Consider the following 19322-nt stretch of genomic DNA (forward strand, 5'->3'; position numbering starts at 1 on the left):
AGTACCTGGCACCCTGTATGGTTGTCAACATTTCTCCTATTCTGGGGAGTGGGTACCGGTCAATCAGGATATTCGCATTCAAGTCTCTTAGATCTACACACAACCTAATGTTCTTTCCTCCATCCTTGGTCGTGAGAACAATCGGGGCCAACCATGAAGATGTTTCTATTTCTTTAATCACTCCTTGTCTGACCAATTTGTCTAACTCAATTTTCAATGGCTCTCTCATGCGTAGAGGTATGGAGCGTGTTTTGTGTATCACTGGTTTAGAGTCCTCCTTGAGAGTGATCTTATGCACATAATTCTTTAACACCCCTAAGTCCTCACTAAACACCTCCTTAAATTCCTGAGTGACATCTTCTGCTACACTGGTTGGTTCCACTAAAAGCACTTGTTCTTTGTTGTTGGGATCTAGCTTGATGCCCAGTTTCTTCTGATCTTTCCATCCCAGCAGATTAGAGCCTCTCATGGAGACATACACCTTCCCCACCGTGTGCCTGTCTTTAAAGGATATTCTCATTTTTGCCATACCCTCAAGCGGTATGCGCTCCTTGAAGTATCCAACAGGATTTATGTCTGCCTTCTCTAATACTACTCCTTGTCCTGCAAACTTCTCATCAAATTCCCTCTTGTCAATAAGAGTGTAAGGGGAGCATGAATCTGCATAAGCAACAAACTTCTTACCATCTAAAACAATTTCACATGCGGGATAAACATTACATTCATTTTCTTCCTCATCCCCCACCTGGAATATATACGTTTTTTCTTTCTCATCTACAATTTCAACATTATCCACCATATGTACTTTCTGGTTGAAGTTTTTACACACCTTGGAGAAATGCCCTCGTTTATTACACTTCCTGCACAGAGTGTTCCTGGCAGGACACTTCCAGTTATTCGCTAAATGACTAGGGCTACCACATTTGTAACAAAATAATCCCGGTGGGTTGCTGCGCTGATCACCTTTGGCTTTCTCTCCCACCTTACAAATAGTTTCCCCTTCACTAGATACTTTGCTTTCCCCTTTTTCTCTAATTGCCCCCTCCTGTATTCTCATCTCCTTCATACACATGGCTGTATGCTCCAACCCTTTAGCTATGCTCAAAGTTTCCTCCAGATCAGGGTTCCTAGTAAGGAGTTCCTCCTGTATTCTATAATCATTCGTGCACCTCACAATCTGATCCCTTATCATAGAATCAGTAAGCACCCCAAAATCACACGTAGCTGCTAAACCTCTAAGAACAGCTACATAATTGATCACTTTTTCATCCTTCTTCTGAGCTCTTTTGTAAAATTTGTGTCTCTCCAGAACAACATTTATTTTAATTTTAAAGTGTTCCTCTAATTTCATCAAAGTATAATCATATACATTTACCCCTTCAACTTCTTCCTGTTCATCATCAACTAATCTGCCAGTTATATCCTCAAACACTTTTCTTCCATGTATGCCTAAATTGTGTAACAATATGTGCTGTTTTCTCACATTGTTATAATTTCCCCCTCCTATTGCTATGAGATAGGACTTGAAAATCCCCTCCCATCTCTTCCATGGTATTTCAGGCTCCCCTAGATCATTTAGAAATGGTGGAGGTTGGCTCATACCTGCCCCTGCCATGGCCATGCACAAAATGACACTAAATAATATGGTGAAGGAGATGACTGAAAACCACCAGAAAATGAATGAAGAGGAAAGGGTTAAAATTTGACCAGTAAGGATTTTTTCAAGCAAAAGGTCTAAATTATAAACATATGAAATTAATACCCCACAGAGAAATCACAAAGGATATAAATGCTGGCAGTCCCTTCACAAAAGCAAATCAAGTCCTCTTTCTGCCTCTCCAATACCCACAATGCTTGGAGGTAGGCGGGAACTTCCTGGGAGAATCTTCGTTACCTCAGGAGGGATCGACACGAAACCCAACAATGAAGGAAAAAGAAAGTCTCTCAAACAGTTAGTTCACCATTAAAAGCTGAAGCGGGTAGATATTAATGAGAGAGCGCCTCAGGGACTCCCGCTGTAAACTCGAAGCGAACAGCAAGGGCGAGACGCGATAGTGCCGCGCTGATCACCCGGGGCGCTCCGCTTCCATCCCAGAAACAGTCAATGAGAGACGCGGTGAGGATGCGCTACTCACACGGGGCGCTCTGCTTCCTTCCCCGCGCCAGCCCACACAGTCACCGGGCTCGTCGAGAACACGAAGACCTTCACCACACAGGGAAACTCAGGGCACTGATAATCAGCGGACGCCAGACGAATCACCGCTTGAATATGCTCAGTGAACACTGAGAGGAGCGATAGAAAACGCCTCCGGATAAACCCAGCGCACACGGCTCACCTCAAAGAGTCAGAAGAAAACCGTAGTACCGTATCCTCAAATCATTTGCTCCTCTCCTGTCAAGTACATCAAAAACTCGAAGCGGTTGTGCCTGGAAGACAGCACAGTAATGGGAGTTTAAAAGCGGAGTCCCTTCACCAGGTAAGATGAACGTCCGATCCGTCCCAGCAGAATCTCATCCAGGGGGGGGGCACCAAGCTGACCCTGGCTCAGCTCCTTGACCCTCGTCGCCAGAAAAAGTGTAGTAATTACACTTAAAGAAGTGAATAGTTATACCAGTTTAATGAGTACAAGATACATCAGGTGCTCCCAGCTGGGCGGACAGTCTCTCACACCAACGTTCTAAGGCTCCCTCTCAGTTGACAGCTGGGATGAACCATTGTGTGAATAATAAGAGGGGGGAACAGGGGAAGGGAGGAACCAAAGGAAGTTACAACAACTGATCAAGAAAGTCATAGGTTGTCAGATGTCAAACCTTCAGGAGGCAAAAAAGGCTTAGATGATGGATGTACATATTTACGCATTTCATTCAAGATTTCTCCATCTCAAGTGGGATCTCTGAGAACAAGAATATATTTTCTTGTTTTATTCGTTTTACACAATGCTTCACTCTACTTTTTTGTTCATTTTAATAAGGATCTGACTAGAGGAACGGCCATCATTATTGTGGGTATTTTCATATTACAGTCACCCTCAGCTCTCTCAGAACAATATTCAAGACCTCTAATAGAAGATGTTTAGATTCCATTCTCAAGAAGGCTCAAATATTTTCACATTCTGCCCTAAGGCTAATTTAGTTGTACTTGATGCGATGCCAAGACAGTCAAACGGTATATAATGTCGCCTCATGTAACGTAACTGCTTTAATGATAGTATTGAACATATGAGGTTGTCAAAGCATTTGCGACGTATGTTCCTCTAACCATTACATTTTATACTTATATCAATGAAATGTTTGTGACCGTTCAGAAAAGCGGCTGAAGATGGCAAATTCAGTATGTGTTTCTAGTTTGAAATTAAATGACAAGCCATCTGGCTCGTGCCATGTCACCTTTTCATTTATTTTTGCTGTTTCTCCTTCATATACACAACTGTCTTCTTTTAATTATTTTACTTATCATTTTTCTCCTTATGTCCACAGGTCTGGTCATTGAGTTCCACAATTAATATAGAGTAGCCATTGATCTTTCTACAGCTTGAACTTTAAAAAATAATTTTATAATATATGTACATTATCTATACACAGAATTACAGTCTTATCTTTCTCATATATCACCACCGTGTGAACTTTTAATTCCTCACACACTTGTCTTTTGAGTTTGTAAACAAAAGAGACGTACCTGTGGTGTCGCATTCTAGTTGCTTTGCACCACGTGACCACTGCTATGCCTAGAGGGATAGGTGGAGTCTCGAAGTATGCAATGAGGCACGGGCAGTAGTGGTTGCCCCGCTCTCCCTCTCCCGAATAAAGAAGTGTCACAACTCTACGTGGTGTTTGAGTGCTTAATTTCGAGGAAGATCCTGACTCTACAAACTGGCGATGAGTCAGACGAACCTTCAGCATGCAAGGCACCATGAGTCGTGATGGGCGCCTCCCAAGCAGGACGTTACAAGGCGCTCCTGCAGCCTCGATCGCCAAACCGAGGTCAGTCGGAGGAGGAGAGCGGAGATGTAGAGGTAGGCAGTGGGAATTACTCTGGGTCCCCCCTTCCATGCGCAGCAACGCCCACACAATTCATTGGCCTTCAACTTCACTCCCAGCAAGTTTAAAGTATGCGCCAAAGCCCCACGTTGGATAGAGAACACAGCACGTTGGCAGCCATCTTGGCCACGAGAAAGATCGGCCTGCTCAGACACATGTGTGAGAAGATGCGCTTTCTGCCTGTCAAGCTCCTCTGCAATCCATGCTATACCCAGCTACTGCACCGTAAAGCGGCACGCAACCAGAGCCACAATCCTTCTGGCTGTCGACCTCCTGGATAACCCTGCAGCATGTCCTGAGCTAATACTCTGAGGTGACATGCACTCCTACAAGACACGCTTTTGGCCAGTCCAGCTCCTAAGCAATCTGGGCCACAACCAGCCACTGGACATCACGGCGGCCCGAAGCCACAGTCATAGTCCTTCGGCTGTCAACCTCCTTGTAACCCTGCAATGTGTCCTTTGCCCATACTCCTGTGGTGTCACACACACCTCTAATATTGCAGCAACAAGCAGTCCGGTTGGCACGAGGATTGGCTGCACAGCATTCCTTTTTCATGTGGGCAGTTTTCACTCACCAAAAGCTGCCTGTCAGTCACAATGTACACTCAAACCTTCTCACTAATGAACCCAGTTCCCTTCCTCTCGAAGGCAGGAGAACCAGCCACGTGGGCCGACTGGAAGTGTTACTTCCTCAACTATTTGTCTGCCCTGGAAGATGAGGGAGAGGAGGAGTTCTCCAGTAAATGCAGGAAGAAAATCCTCTTGCACAACCTGGGCCCAGAAGGGTTGAGAGTCTACGAGGGTATGGTAAAAAAAACAGGGGGCACAGATGATGCGGACGTATTCCAGCATGCCTTAGACGATTTAGACAGCCACTATCAACCTGTCATTTACACTGCAAGAGACAGATACAATTTTTTTCAGAGGAAACAATGTGAAACCGAAACAGTGGAAGACTATGTTGCAGCGGTGAAAAAAACTGGCAGTCAATTGCAAATTTGACACCCTTCATGACGAATTTGTGCATGATCAAATTATAATGCACACGGTCAACACTAGTGTTCAGGAGAAGTTGTGGGTTTGCGGGGAGGCACCCATGGGTGAAATCATAGCTACAATCAAGAAAGCAGAGCTATCCAAACGGTGTGCTGTAGCAGCTAAGAAGGAGACGGACAGCAGACCCACTGTGTGCAAAGTGAGCGACAATGAGTTTCTGTGACAAGCCACACCCCATTGCAGGACACAAACATGATAGGAGGCCCATGAATAAGTCTACCGGGTCCATCAGACATACTGGTGAAAAGAAAAGGATGTTGCTACAGATGTGGTAGTCAGTCTCACATGGCAAACGACAGGAGATGCCCTGCCTTCCATGTAATGCTCCTATTGTGGGGTGGTGGGGCACCTTGGTAAGGTCTGCAGATAGAAACCCAGCAATGCTACTGTTAAATGTGCCCTGTATGAATCAGAAGTAGAAGTGGGGGAGGGCGATGTTGACGATGATTGTATTCCATGCATGTCATGGACATTGATTGTAATAGCCGGAAAAAGCCCTCCTGTGTGTTGACCAATGGGGGGTACAGATTTTGATGGTAGCGGACTCAGGGTCCCCATACACTATAATCCGAAGGGATATCTGGGACAGGGATTTTGCTAACTGAATAGGAAGTCACCTACACCACACTGATGTACCTCCCGTCACCTTCATGGAAGAAAAAATCTCTGTGGTTGGGTTCCGACAAATGAGGTTTGAATTCAAGGGGAGGGAAACCACTGGCATATTATATGTTGCAGAAAAGGGGCCTTGGGGGTTGGGATGGGTAGACCAAGGGGCGTTAGGCATCAAACTCAACCCCGGCTGAGAAACATAAGTACTGATGATGGATACCCCACCTCTATCGTCGGGATCCACATTACAAGCAGAATTTCTAGAGGTCTTTGGTGGAGAAATAGGGAAACTTTCAAAATTCACGCACAAGATACAGCTGAAAGAAGGCGCCATACCAGTTAGCCACAAAGTTCGGAATATTCCATTCAACTGTAGGGAAGCAGTGCAGCTAGAATTAAAGCGTTTGGAAGACAATGGCATCATAGGACCCATCAGGAGTGCTGAAAGGTTGGCCCCCTTGGTCGTAGCACAGAAACCAAGTGGGAAGGTGCGCCTCTGCATAGACCTCAGAGAATTGAACCAGAACATACTGGTGGATAAATTCCCACTTCCTAAAATCAATGAACTATTGGCCCGACCAAGGGAGTCAAGTGGTTCTCTGTGATAGACCTCATAGTGGCGTATCAACAAATATCGCTTCACCCTTTATGCAGGAAGCTGACATCCTTCATCACTCTATTTGGCTGTTTCAGATTTCGGTGCATGCCATTTGGCCCTGCATCCACCGCTGCTGTATTTCAAAAATTGATGCACAGACTATTCAAGGATCTCAGCTGCATTTTATACTTCCAAGACGACCTACTCGTCATAGGGAAGACCAAAACGGAGCGTGACGACAAATTAAGAACAGTATTGCCGAGATTGTCACCAAATGGCCTCACAGCAGAACTGGAGAAGTGCAGATTTGGCCTACAACTTCACCTATCTAGGACACAAGATCACCGACAAAGGGATCTCTCCAAAGAAGGCGAACGTGGAGGCCATTATGTCCGTACCAAAGCCACTTACCAAGGATGAAGTTCGCTGCTTTGGAATTTTACAACAAGTTTGTCAGGAATTTTGCCACTAAAACTCACAGCATGCAACCACATTTTGAAAGAGAAGAACAGCTTCAGTTGGTCGTCAGAGTTGGACAGGGAATTTAAGACCATCAAGAAGGACATTTGTGATCCCATTCCCCTGCAGGGATTTGACAATTTGGCTCCAAGCATATTGACAACGGACGCCAGCGAGAAGGGTTTAGGAGCAGTGCTGTCCTAACTTTCCACGGACAGCACGGAAACCACCATCAGCTTTGCCTCACATTCCCTAGCCTCTAATGAGGAGAAGTTCTGCGTTATTGAAAAAGAAATGCTGGTATCCATTTGGGCCATCGAAAAGTTTTGTCAGTATCTATGGGGTTCCCGGTTCACACTCAGAACGGACCATAAACTGTTGATCAAAGTCCTCACGTCCAGTGGTTATGCCACGGCAACCCCACGTATCGCCAAGATGACACTCAGACTACTAGACTTTGTCTATGATGTAGAATACCTACCAGGGAACAAGAACAAAGTGGTGGATTACCTTAGTCATTCTGCCGCTATGGAGGAGGCACCCATCAATGGTGTGTGGGACGAGTACAATGTCTCATTCACTGCCGAACAAGAAGACATTATCAGTGCACAAGATTGGGAGACAGCCTATGACAGGGATTCTGTACTTTCGCAAGTGAAAACGTATGTCACACAAGGATGGACTGAGAAGAGACACGTGAGAGACGACCTTAGGAAGTATTGGGAGGTACGGGATGAACTGTCCATCAGTGACGATACAATTTTTTTGCTCAGAGGAGACAAAGTAGTTCTCCCGAGGGAGTTAGTGGTCTGCATCCTCAGCATAATGCATGAAGGACACCTGAGAATTGTGAAATTAAAGAGGAGGGTGAAACAGCAGTACTGGTGGCTGGCCATCAACACCACAGTGGAGAAGTATGCCAGAGCGCACAAGCATTGTGCCAATGCAGACAAATCACTGACCATGCTACGGCACCACACCCAATAACCCCTGGGAGGAGTTGTCGATCAACATTTTGGGCCTGGTCCTGGACTCTTGGGGGATACCCAAATACGTCATTGTACTATTTGACAGATACTCCAAGCAGCCGCGGCCCGCGGAGGGAGTTACGGTGGGGCAGAGAGGCGGACGGGGGAGGGGCAGGGTGGAGGGTGCTAAAAACCGGAATATGGATAATTGGAGGTAAGTAAACAATTTAATTAATAAACCCAATTTTGTAGCGCGCGCTGCATCACATTTTGCGATACCTGGCGCGCTACGAAATTCGTTTTATTTATTAAATTGTTTACTTACCTCCAATTATCCATATTCTGTTTTTTACCACCCCTCCCCACCCTGCCCCTCTCTGCCTTACTGTAACTCCCTCCACGGGCCGCGGATGACTCCAAGTGGCCAGAGGTGGAAGTCTGCAAGTGGGTGGACACGGATGTGGTCATTTCTTTTCTCACCAACTCATTCTTATGGGAAAGCGTTCCAAAAGGTTTTACGTGTGACAATGGTCCCCAGTTTACTTCGGAAAAATGGACAGCTTTCCTCAGGAGGAAAGGAGTCACAGCAAAACACAAGCCAGTGTATCACCCTGCCGGTAACGGCCTAGCGGAACGATTCAACCGAGCGATCATGGGTGCCATTCAGGCAGCCATCAACACAAGCAGGAGCTGGGAGACGGAAATCAAATTCACAGTGTGGGCATATCGCATAAAACCCACCCTAACCGGATACAGCCCTTTCAAGATCCTCAGTAGGCAGGGAAACTTTCACCAGAGACAACCACGTGTGTATGAATCTGCAACTACATAGCAAATGGTCTCCAGCGATGGTCAGAAGCAACATAGAGAAAGCACAGAAAATTTACAAAGCCAACTATGATAGGAGGCACAGAGTGCAAGAGGTCTCCTTAGCATTGGGAGATTGGGTCTGGGTAAAACTGGGCAGCCTGAGGAAGAAAGGCGACAGCAAGTTCAGCAAGCCTCTACAAGTCAGAGACCTTTATGCACGCTCAGCCTTGCTGAGTGATGGCAAGGTGCGTTCTCAAAGTAGAATGGCCAAATGCAACATAGTCGTCAGATGGAACAAGGACAGTGCTCCCACTAGCAATGGATATCACAGATGGGAGTCGGACAACAAAGAAGGGGGTTTCACCTCAGGCGCACAGAGAAACAGCATGATGAGGAGGACAGGGAGTGATGCAGGCACCAGAGCAGAGAGGAATAACTCTGATTCTACACTGCACATTCCACCTCAGACAATCAATGACACAAGCAACCCAGACATGACGCGAAATGTTTCCTCCTCACGCGACAGGTGCCCGCAGAGGAGCACTAGGGAGAGCAGCTTCCGCCTAGGGGAACCACAGGCACCACAGGTCCCTCTCACGTGCACCCGCATTGGTAGGACAGTGGTGTTATGCAAGAAATATAGCAAGTATAATATTTAACCCTCCTTTCCTCCCTTTATTCCATCTCACCTCCTTGCGATCTCCTCAGCAAGATTTCTTTCTCTCGCTCCCTCTCACTCTCTCTCTCTCTCTCTCTCTCTCTATCCCCCTCTCTCTCTCTTTCTCTCTTTCTCTTTCTTTCTCCCCCTCTTCCTCTTGCTCATCTAATGTATAGACTTACAATTCAGCATAATCATTGCTCATATAGTATGCAGAGGTATTGTTGGTTAATCATTGTAATGTTGTTAAGGGGAAGATGTGTGGTGTTGCAGTCTAGTTGTTTTGCACCACATGACCACCTAGTGGGATAGGTGGAGTATGGACGTACGCAACGAGGCACGGGCAGTAGTGGCTGCCCGCTCTCCCTCTCCCGAATAAAGAAGTGTCACAACTCTACGTGATGTTCGAGTGATTCATTTCGAGGAAGATCCTAACTCTACAGTACCCTAAATAACTATTACAAACCAACAAACTTTTGGGGGATCATCTTCAATTCTACTGTTGATGGGAATATTCAGCAGTTGGGCGTGGAATATTTTACATATCATTGTATTACATATAAGAATATAATCATGTTTCAAATTTTAAATTTTTATAATTTCTATAATGAACACATTAAGGTTGAAATAGTCTATAAATGTTTCTGTAGTAGGGGATCTCTGTGTATAGTCATAATCTAGTGAATAGTCCCGCTCATGAGCGTGGACCCTGGAGCAATCAAAAATAACCTCTTAAGCTGTCTAAAAATGCAGTCCTGCACAGACACTTAAGAGAGAATTTAAAGACAAATAATGCAGCCTATATCCACAGGCTACACAGTCCAGTACTCCAACTAGACATTCCACAAAAACCACAAACAGCACAGCCAGCCAAGTTTTCCTCATAGAGAAAAACTTCCCCTTTTACCAACAAAGCCTCTGGAATGATAGAGAGGAAGGGGAGGACAGACAAGCCCCATAGGCTGCCATTATGTGGCTCAAAAAGGGATACCGTGCCTTTAAGAAAACTTTCTAGAACTTTCTCAGTATCCCAGAATGCCCAGCAGGTCCCATTTACTTTCAGTTCTTTTTTCTGGCTCCTGCTAGCAGGACCCTGGAGCATTGAGCTCTCCCTTTTTTGGGCTTGTTATAAGAATTTTTGCACTTTTAAAGTGTGTGAGTGTTTACACTCGACGTGTTTTGGTGCCCTCTTCCTTTTCTAGTATTCTGAGCACTCCTTTTTTGTCAAAAATGCCAGCATTGTTTGATAAATGCCCGGAGTGCTCCAGGAAGAAGGCCAAGCCGGACCCACACCCTGTGTGTATCCTGTGCCTCCATTCTGCTCATTTACCTGAGAAGTGTGATATTTGCCAGACCTTCTCCTCCAGGACCCTGAGAGACAGAAAGAAGATCAGGCTCCAAGGACTGGAAGAAAGAAGGCTGCATAGTCAAGGTGGGTCTGGGCAGGCTGGATCTACTTCCTCTGCCCATGCTGAGGCCTCTGGGGGGCTCCCCAGCGTCAAGAAGGCCAGCAAGCGTCGCCGTTGTCCGTCGACATCGATACCATCGATGTCGGCGTTGAGAGGCATGACGGCGGTCTGCTCCCCGTCTCCCCAGGGCTCTGGGTCGAGGCGACGTCGACGTTCGGCGTCGAGGGGACTGACGAGACCGCCGTCGAGGTCGCCGCCGAAGACATCATCATCATCGGCGGCGTCATCATCGTCGTCGTCGTCGACACTTCGACATCGTAAGGATTCCAGACGGCGTCGGCGCTCGCTATCGAGGCGACACTGCCGTTTGCCCTCGGCACTCGCCGCCGAGGCGACACCGCCGTTCATCCTCGACATCGACTCGCTGATCGGCGTCGAGAAGAACGCGTTCGACGTCAAGGCGCAGATATTCAGCGTCGGGGTGGCGAAGCCCGTCGTCGAGGCATAGGTCGTCGACGCCGAGACGACGTTCGTCGATGTCGAGGAGGCATTCTTCGACGCTGAAGAGGCGCGAGGCGCCTAAGAGGAAGAGATCATCCTCCAGGAGGCGTTCTGGAGTCAGGAGTCCTTCCGGATCCTCCGGGGCACGACGGCGAAGTCGGTCACCGACAGGGGGCGCTGCCTCTCAATCACCTACGCCAAGGAAGAAGATGAGGGAGTCACCGGTAACGGTGTACTCTGTGGTGTACTCGACCCCCAAACCGAAGTCCCCTACTCCTCCTCCTCCACTGCCTAAGGAGCCGCCGCAGCGCACTCCTTCACCACCGCCTCCGCCTGTTCCTCCACATGCACCGCCATGGCCTCCGAGGTCGGTCTCACTGACGCACCTCCCTTCGCCGCCTAAGGGGGCACCTCGGCCGAGGTCCCCGGTCAGGCCACTACCGCAGGCTCTGCCGCAAGCACCCGCGGAACACCCAAGGCCTAGAAGACCCAGATCTCGCTCCGGACGGAGAGGGAGATCAAGGAGTCACCGTCGCTCATCAACGAGATCCAGATGACACCGTAGGAAGGGTCGGTCTAGGTACAGCACGGATTTATCCAGTGCAAGGGATTATTCGCCGACTCTATCTGGATCCCCTAGGACGAGGGTATCCCCTATGGACGACGTGGTCTCCTTTGAGGAAGTCTTGTTGAGGGGTGCGATCAAGCTGGGCATCCCCCTGACTGTGCCCATGCCTACGACCTCCGTAATATTTGAGACTCTCCACAAGAAGCACCTATCTAGGTCTCTGTTGCCCTTTGTACCTAGAATAGTGGAACCCGCCATGGAGCTCTTCCTCACTCTGGCGGTGGTGAAAGCAGCCCCCTCCAGGCTGCAAAAGAAGTACAAGGCTCCTAATGTGGACCCGGCTTTCCTCCGATTGGATCCAACTTCGGATACCGTAATTGTGACGGCGGCAAGGCCGCCACCCCGTCCTCAAATGTGCCTCCGGACAAGGAGAGTCGCTGGTTGGACTCGGCAGGCAGGAAGGTGTGAGGGACAGCCGCTACCTCCATGAAGGCTGCCAGTGCATCTGCGCTGTTGGGGCGCTATGGTCGGGCACTTTGGGAGTCCCTCCAACAGTTTGCCGACCTTCTCCCACGGGAAAAGAAGGAGGATTTTAGGGAGGTCCTGAATGAGGGATTGCTGGTGTTGAACCAGCTGATCAGCGCAGCTGCAGACTCGTCGCTCCTGGCAGCCCACGGGTACTGCCATGGAGTTAATGAGAGGCGCCACGCTTGGCTCAGACTGACGTCACTGAAGCCTGAAGCCGAGCAGAGGTTGGCCAACCTGCCCTTCTCGGGCGAGATCCTATTCGGGAAACTCGCCGACGATGAGATGGCCCGCATGAAGGCGGAGGCTGAGACTCTGACGGCTGTGGGCTTGGAGAAGCCCAAGGACCAGAAGAAGAACTACCGCCCATTCCAGAGATGGTACGGGGCACAGGGCAGAGGGCGAGGTCAACAGTCTGGACAACAGCAGCAGCAGCAGCAGTTCCAGAGAAAGCCCTTCCAGAAATGTCAGAGGGGAAGGGGTGGTCAGCAGTCTGCCACCGCGACCAAAGGCCCGGCCGGGTCTAGGCCCTGAGCGATTACTTCCCCGTCATCCGTTACCCACTCCGTTGGGGGGAAGCGTTCAATATTTTCTGGCAGAGTGGAGAAAAATTACTCAGGACAAGTGGGTGCTGAATATTGTTTGCAATGGATACAGTCTTCGGTTCACCAGCCCGCCTCCAGCAATTCCACCGGTTTGCTCGCAGTTTCAGCTGCACGAGCTCCAGGCGGAGGCCGATACCCTGTTAAGGAAAAGGGCGATAGAAGACGTCCCTCTGTCTCAAAGGGGAAGAGGTCTGTGCTCACGGTTCTTTCTGGTCCGCAAAAAGGCCAAGAACAAGTTCAGGCCTATTCTGGATTTGCGACAAGCAAACAAGTGGATTCGCAGAGAAAAATTTTGCATGCTGTCTTTGCACCAGATTTACCCTCAACTGCAAAGGGGAGACTGGCTGTGTACGATAGACCTACAGGATGCATACTTCCACATGCCCATTGAACAGAAGCACCGGAAGTTCCTGCGATTCCAAGTCGGCGCCAATCATTATCAATACACAGTGTTACCGTTCGGACTGAAGTCTGCGCCCAGGAACTTTTCCAAATGCATGGCAGTGGTAGCGGCACACCTGAAAAAGAACAAGGTGTTTGTCTACCCGTACCTGGACGATTGGTTGATCAAGGCATCCTCCTTCTCAGAAGCTCAAGCGCACTTCCAGAAGACGTCCGTTCTCTTGAGCAAGCTGGGGTTGCACATCAACATGTCCAAGTCTGTCCTGACTCCGATCCGATGCCTACAGTACTTGGGAGCCTCCATCAATACGCTGTCTGCAAGCGTGTCTCCTTCGGAGGAAAGACGTTTATCACTCCTTCGGAAGGCTCAGGCTCTTATGACCGCTCCATCTACGACAGTGAGGACGGTGTCTTCTCTACTGGGGTCGATGGCCTCCTGTATCTTCCTCACACCACACGCACAGCTACACATGAGACCGCTGCAGGAGTGTCTGGAGGATCAGTGGGACCAGAGGAGAAGAAACTGGGACGACAAGATACGACTGTTTCTGCATGCTCTGCAGTCTCTTAAATGGTGGTGTTCAGCGGAGAATCTCCTCAAGGGGGTTCCCTTCCACAAGGACATTCCCGCTCAGACTATCGTGACGGATGCTTCTCTCCACGGCTGGGGAGCACATTCTGGGGAGTTACAGATCCAGGGAACGTGGTCCCAGACAGAGTCCACGTATCACATCAATTTTCTGGAACTCAGAGCTGTTCACTTGGCACTGAAGGCCTTTCATCCGTCCTTCCAGACCAACTCTCTGCTTGTACGGACGGACAATAGGACCACGATGTATTACCTCAACAAGCAGGGGGGCTCGAGATCGCGCACCCTGTCGCAGGAGGCGCAGGCGATCTGGCACTGGCTTCTTGCCAGAGGACTGACGATAACGGCTACTCATCTACCAGGTGTGCAGAATGTTCAGGCGGACGCACTGAGCAGACTGATCCAGGAAAACCACGAATGGGTCATAAAGACAAAGTGCTCGGAGACGTGTTCGCCAAGTGAGGCACTCCAGACGTGGATCTGTTCGCCACCGCCAAAAACAGCAAATGCCGAGACTTCGCATCCAGGTACTAACAGCAGGGAACGCTGGGGAATGCGTTATGGATCAACGGGTCGAACAGCTTTCTGTACGCTTTTCCACCCATTCCCCTGATTCCGACGGTGCTCATCAAGCTGGCCCAGTCCAGGGCGCGGATGATCCTGATTGCCCCGGAATGGCCCAGGCAGTGGTGGTTCACGGACCTGCTTCACCGGTCTCTCCTTCCTCACATTCGGCTGCCGTGCCGGCAGGACCATCTCACGAAGTTCGGGAGGCAGATGGTGCACCCCAATCTCATGTCTTTGAGTTTGGCGGCATGGCTCCTGAGATAGTGCAATATGGCCATTTGAATCTCCCTGCAGATTGTATGGACATACTGAAGGAAGCCAAGAGACCTTCCACTAGGACTTTTTATGCGTACAAGTGGCTGACTGCCTACAGAAAATGCCCTTCACAGACCTCCTTCTTCCAGATCCCTGTGATCAAAGATTTTTTGGAAGGCTTGAAGAAAGTGTTTCCTCCTGTCCGGCTTCCTTCGCCTTCATGGGAACTGAATGTGGTGCTGTCCAGATTGATGAAGGAACCTTTGGGACCTATTCATAAGGCTTCGTTGCAGCACCTGTCCTGGAAGGCGGCGTTTCTCATGGCCATTACATCGGCCCGCAGGGTGAGTGAAATTCAGGCGTTGTGTTGCCAAGAACCTTATACTGTATTTCATGCTGCTAAGGTTGTTATGCGTACTCACCCTAAATTTCTTCCTAAGGTTATTTCTGATTTCCATGTTAAGCAGACCATAACTTTACCTATGTTTTTTTCAGAATCCTTCCTCTCCAGCGGAAAGGTCTCTACATTCCCTGGATGTCAGGAGGGTGTTGAAATTTTATCTGGATAAAACCAAGGATATTCGTAGGTCAGACTAATTGTTTATCAATTATGGGTCAGTCAGGACAGGTCTTGCCACCTCAAAACAGTCCATTTTGAGGTGGATTGTGTCCTGTATACAATTGTGTTATCAAAAGGCTAATAAGACCTTAGGGGGTAAACCTAAGGCTCATTCCACCAGGGGCAAAGCTGCCACGACTGCTTTGTTACGTAATGTTCCCATTGCAGAAATCTGCAGGGCGGCCACTTGGAACTCGGTCCATACCTTTGCTAAGCATTACTGTCTGGACTCTGATTCCAGGACAGACGCTCAGGTTGGGCAGGCTTCGGTGCGAAATCTGTTCGCACAGTAGTGGTGTTGTACTTTTTTTTTCTCCACCGCCGCTTGGTGAGGGGATGGGCTTGCCACTCTATTCACTAGATTATGACTATACACAGAGATCCCTTACTACAGAAGGAGTAGTTTCTGTCCTGTGACTCCAGTTCTGTAGTAGGGGTATCTCTGTTATAGACATAAGCGCCCGCCCTCCTCCCCGGTGGAGAAAGATGTTCATGTTCGGAATGCTACAGGTCTAGCATTGTACGCCTTCAAAAAGAACTGAAAGTAAATGGGACCTGCTGGGCATTCTGGGATACTGAGAAAGTTCTAGAAAGTTTTCTTAAAGGCACGGTATCCCTTTTTGAGCCACATAATGACAGCCTATGGGGCTTGTCTGTCCTCCCCTTCCTCTCTATCATTCCAGAGGCTTTGTTGGTAAAAGGGGAAGTTTTTCTCTATGAGGAAAACTTGGCATGCTGTGCTGTTTGTGGTTTTGGTGGAATGTCTAGTTGAAGTACTGGACAGTGTAACCTCTGGATATAGGCTGCATTATTTGTCTTTAAATTCTCTCTTAAGTGTCTGTGCAGGACTGCATTTTTAGACAGCTTAAGACATTATTTTTGATTGTTCCGGGGTCCACGCTCATGAGCGGGACTATTCACTAGATTATGACTATAACAGAGATACCCCTACTACAGAACTGGAGTTACAGGACAGAAACTACTCCATCCTCTGTATCATTGTAGAATGAGGCAGAGCTCACTCCTCCCACCCCCTCTCATCGGTTCTGGAATGTGCTTTTGCAGACCATTGCTATATATGCTGTACTGAAGTGCAGTCTTTCCTGTTCTTTCTGAGGTTTATGGTTATATTTCCTCTTAAATTTCCTTTTTGACGATTCCATGAAAAGCTCATCAGGTGACTCATCAATGCATCTTGCAGTACTTTATGAATATCATTCAAAGCAGTCTATAGTTAATTATGTAATACATTCCTTATAGTATTGGACACCTTATCACCAACATCTCTGGTAGTAGCACATGTGTTGCTGATCACCTCATTTTCATACATTCAGCCTCTGTTCATTTTGTAGTTTTCCCTAACCAGCTATTTCTCTCCGTCTCGTGTGCCATACTTGATTTTCAGGGCATTGCTATGCAATGTTTTGCTACTACTAAGGCCAAAGCCACAAAATTGCAATCTTATGTCATAGCTGTAGTCAGACGCTAGGGTCTTCAAACAAGATTCTGGAACCATTTAAGCAGGAGATGCACTTCATTTCATGTTAGGCACATAGGTTGCTGCAACAACAGATAGTTCCTGCCAGGGCTCCATCGTCTCTCCAACTGTCTATCTCCTAGCTACTACTCTACACCACACACCAACATTTTATAACAACATTCACTCCCAGCTTTGCAAATACCAGATCAGACATACAGGAAATGGGGACACACAGGATGTTACATTCATGCTTTTAGGTCTGGGCATCAAGCCTAACATGCACACTCTTGCGCACTCCAGTTTATGTTCGTGTTTATTACATTAGCAGAATTTTCCTTCATATTTGTTCAGTAGGACAAAGGATTCTGGCAATTCTGCACCAAATGAAAAATATAATATTAATATTTTGTTCTTGTGCTTATCTTGCCAAACTCTATTGGGGTTAAGTAAGCATGATGAAGAAAGCAAAATTATATATTTGAACCCGGCATTGTAGAATATCCCTGCTGCATAATCTTCACCTCTAACTCAATCTTCACCACTCAAGTGCAGTCCCACATTACTTTCCTGTTTAGCTCTTATATTTCTATGATGACTTAGGTTATATTGGAGCCATGTTTGATTTAGTATTGCCACTATTCTGTATTGAATACTGTTTGTTTCTTCTACATTCAGTGCTTTATGTGTTACTTATTTGCTTGTGTCTTGAATCCATGTTTCCTTAAATCCTCTTACACTGATAATGTAAGCTAGGAATTGACCTGTCTGAAACACAAATTCCTCTTTATCCTCCAAAGAATATGAATAGAATGTTCCCTTCAATCAATCAATCAATCAATCAATCAGCATTTTTAGAGTGCAGCACGGTCACCCCTGGGGGTATCTAGGTGCTGGGGAACGAGATCTTCATTGAAAAGCCAGACCTCGAGGAAACGACAGGAAGATCAAAGAAACAAGCAGCAGAAGGCAAAACAGAGAGGAGAAAAATGAGTGAGGAAAAAATGCAAAACAGAGGGCAGAAAAATTAGCAGAAAATGCAAAACAGAGCAAGAAACAAGCAGAGGAGGCACACACACTGGGTATCAGGTACACAGGCAACAGAGGGTAGTGGTCTGCGAGCAAGCTGGACAGGAAAACTGTCGCAGAGGGAGCTGGCACGAGGACCTGCTCCATGCAGATTGTACACTGTGTCAAACCTGATCCAATCCAGGCAACCCTAACTGAGCACTTTGCTATTGTAAAAAGTCCGGCAGGACACCACAAAAAGAACTCAGTGTCTATGCTGATAGCATTTCACTTCTGGTCAAACATTGTTTCCAGCTAATTTGTGCCATTTTTAGCGATATTGGCAACAAAATATTGATATTGGCAATAAAACGTTTCCTATGTTGGCCTACATAGCTTCTGCTATTGTGAAGAGTTGAATCTCCTTTTGTACTAATTGTGCCTCTTCTTTACCCTTTTGTGACATCCTTTTTGTTCCCCACTGTAGTTGAGATAGTTATATCATCCCTAGAACATCCTTCATGTACTCACAAGTTCAGGATGACAATGTTAATGTGCTGGTCATCTACAGGGATACTGATAGGCCTACTGAACAAGAGTACCTTAAATCCTGGTTGCGAAGAGATGCGGAGTCCTATGCAGAGAATGCGTCGTGCAGCAGAGGCGATATGAGGACTGGGTGAATAAATGCATAGCACAGCATTGTTTTTGGAGAGCTGCGAAGTGCGATGTGATGTCATTTTGTGGAAGTGCATTGCACAGCAGCGGTTCGGATGGTTTACAATGGGTGAGGTGATGTATTTGCGTGGAGGTGCGTCGGCTCTGATGAGCTGTGGTGGGTGATGTGAAGTCCTTGTGTCGGGAATGTCCACTCAAAAAAGGTGATTTATCACTTCTGGGGGCAATGTGTCAAGAAGCAGAGGCAATGCACCGGATCTGAGGGAGATGGGTCGCGCCATAGAGGAGATGTGGATGTTTTGCTGGATCCACAGATCAGCTGGCAGAGCATCCACAGGCCCACTTACAAGGGTCCAGGATAGGGATGAGGCAACTAAGGGGGAAAGGACTCACAGCTGGCAGAGTCCAGGTGCTGGGGTCTAGGTTGCTGGAAGTCTGTTATGTCCCTGGACCAGGAGGTGAGGCAACTAGCCATTGGAGTCACTCTGGAGTCCTGGATTTGGGGATGCAGGTCCAGTTCTTTTTACCCAGGCAAGAGGGCATCAGGGCAGAAGGTCAACACAGAAGAGTAGCAGTCCTTAGGAGATCAGTCCTTTGGACCTCTGTCAATCAGAGTGGCAGTCCTTTCAGCAGCAAAACATTACTTCTTCTTGCCTTGACTGATTTTCCACACCACAAGACCAAAAGTGTACTGAAGAGTTGTGTTCTGACATCCAATATTTATAACTGGTGCCCACTTTGAAGTGGAGGAAGCTTCTAGAGATTGTCACCCCTTTGAGACCTGTCAGGTATCCCAATTCCTCCCTGTCGTGGTCCCAGCTTTTCTAGGGGTCACAGAAGACCAGGGTGAAATCCTTCATGAGAATGCCCAGGTAGAGCCTTTGTGATGTGCAAGCATGGTAGGTGATAGCTCCTCCC

Source organism: Lissotriton helveticus, chromosome 2_1 (genome assembly GCF_964261635.1).
Source record: "Lissotriton helveticus chromosome 2_1, aLisHel1.1, whole genome shotgun sequence".
NCBI classification, from domain to species: domain Eukaryota; kingdom Metazoa; phylum Chordata; class Amphibia; order Caudata; family Salamandridae; genus Lissotriton; species Lissotriton helveticus.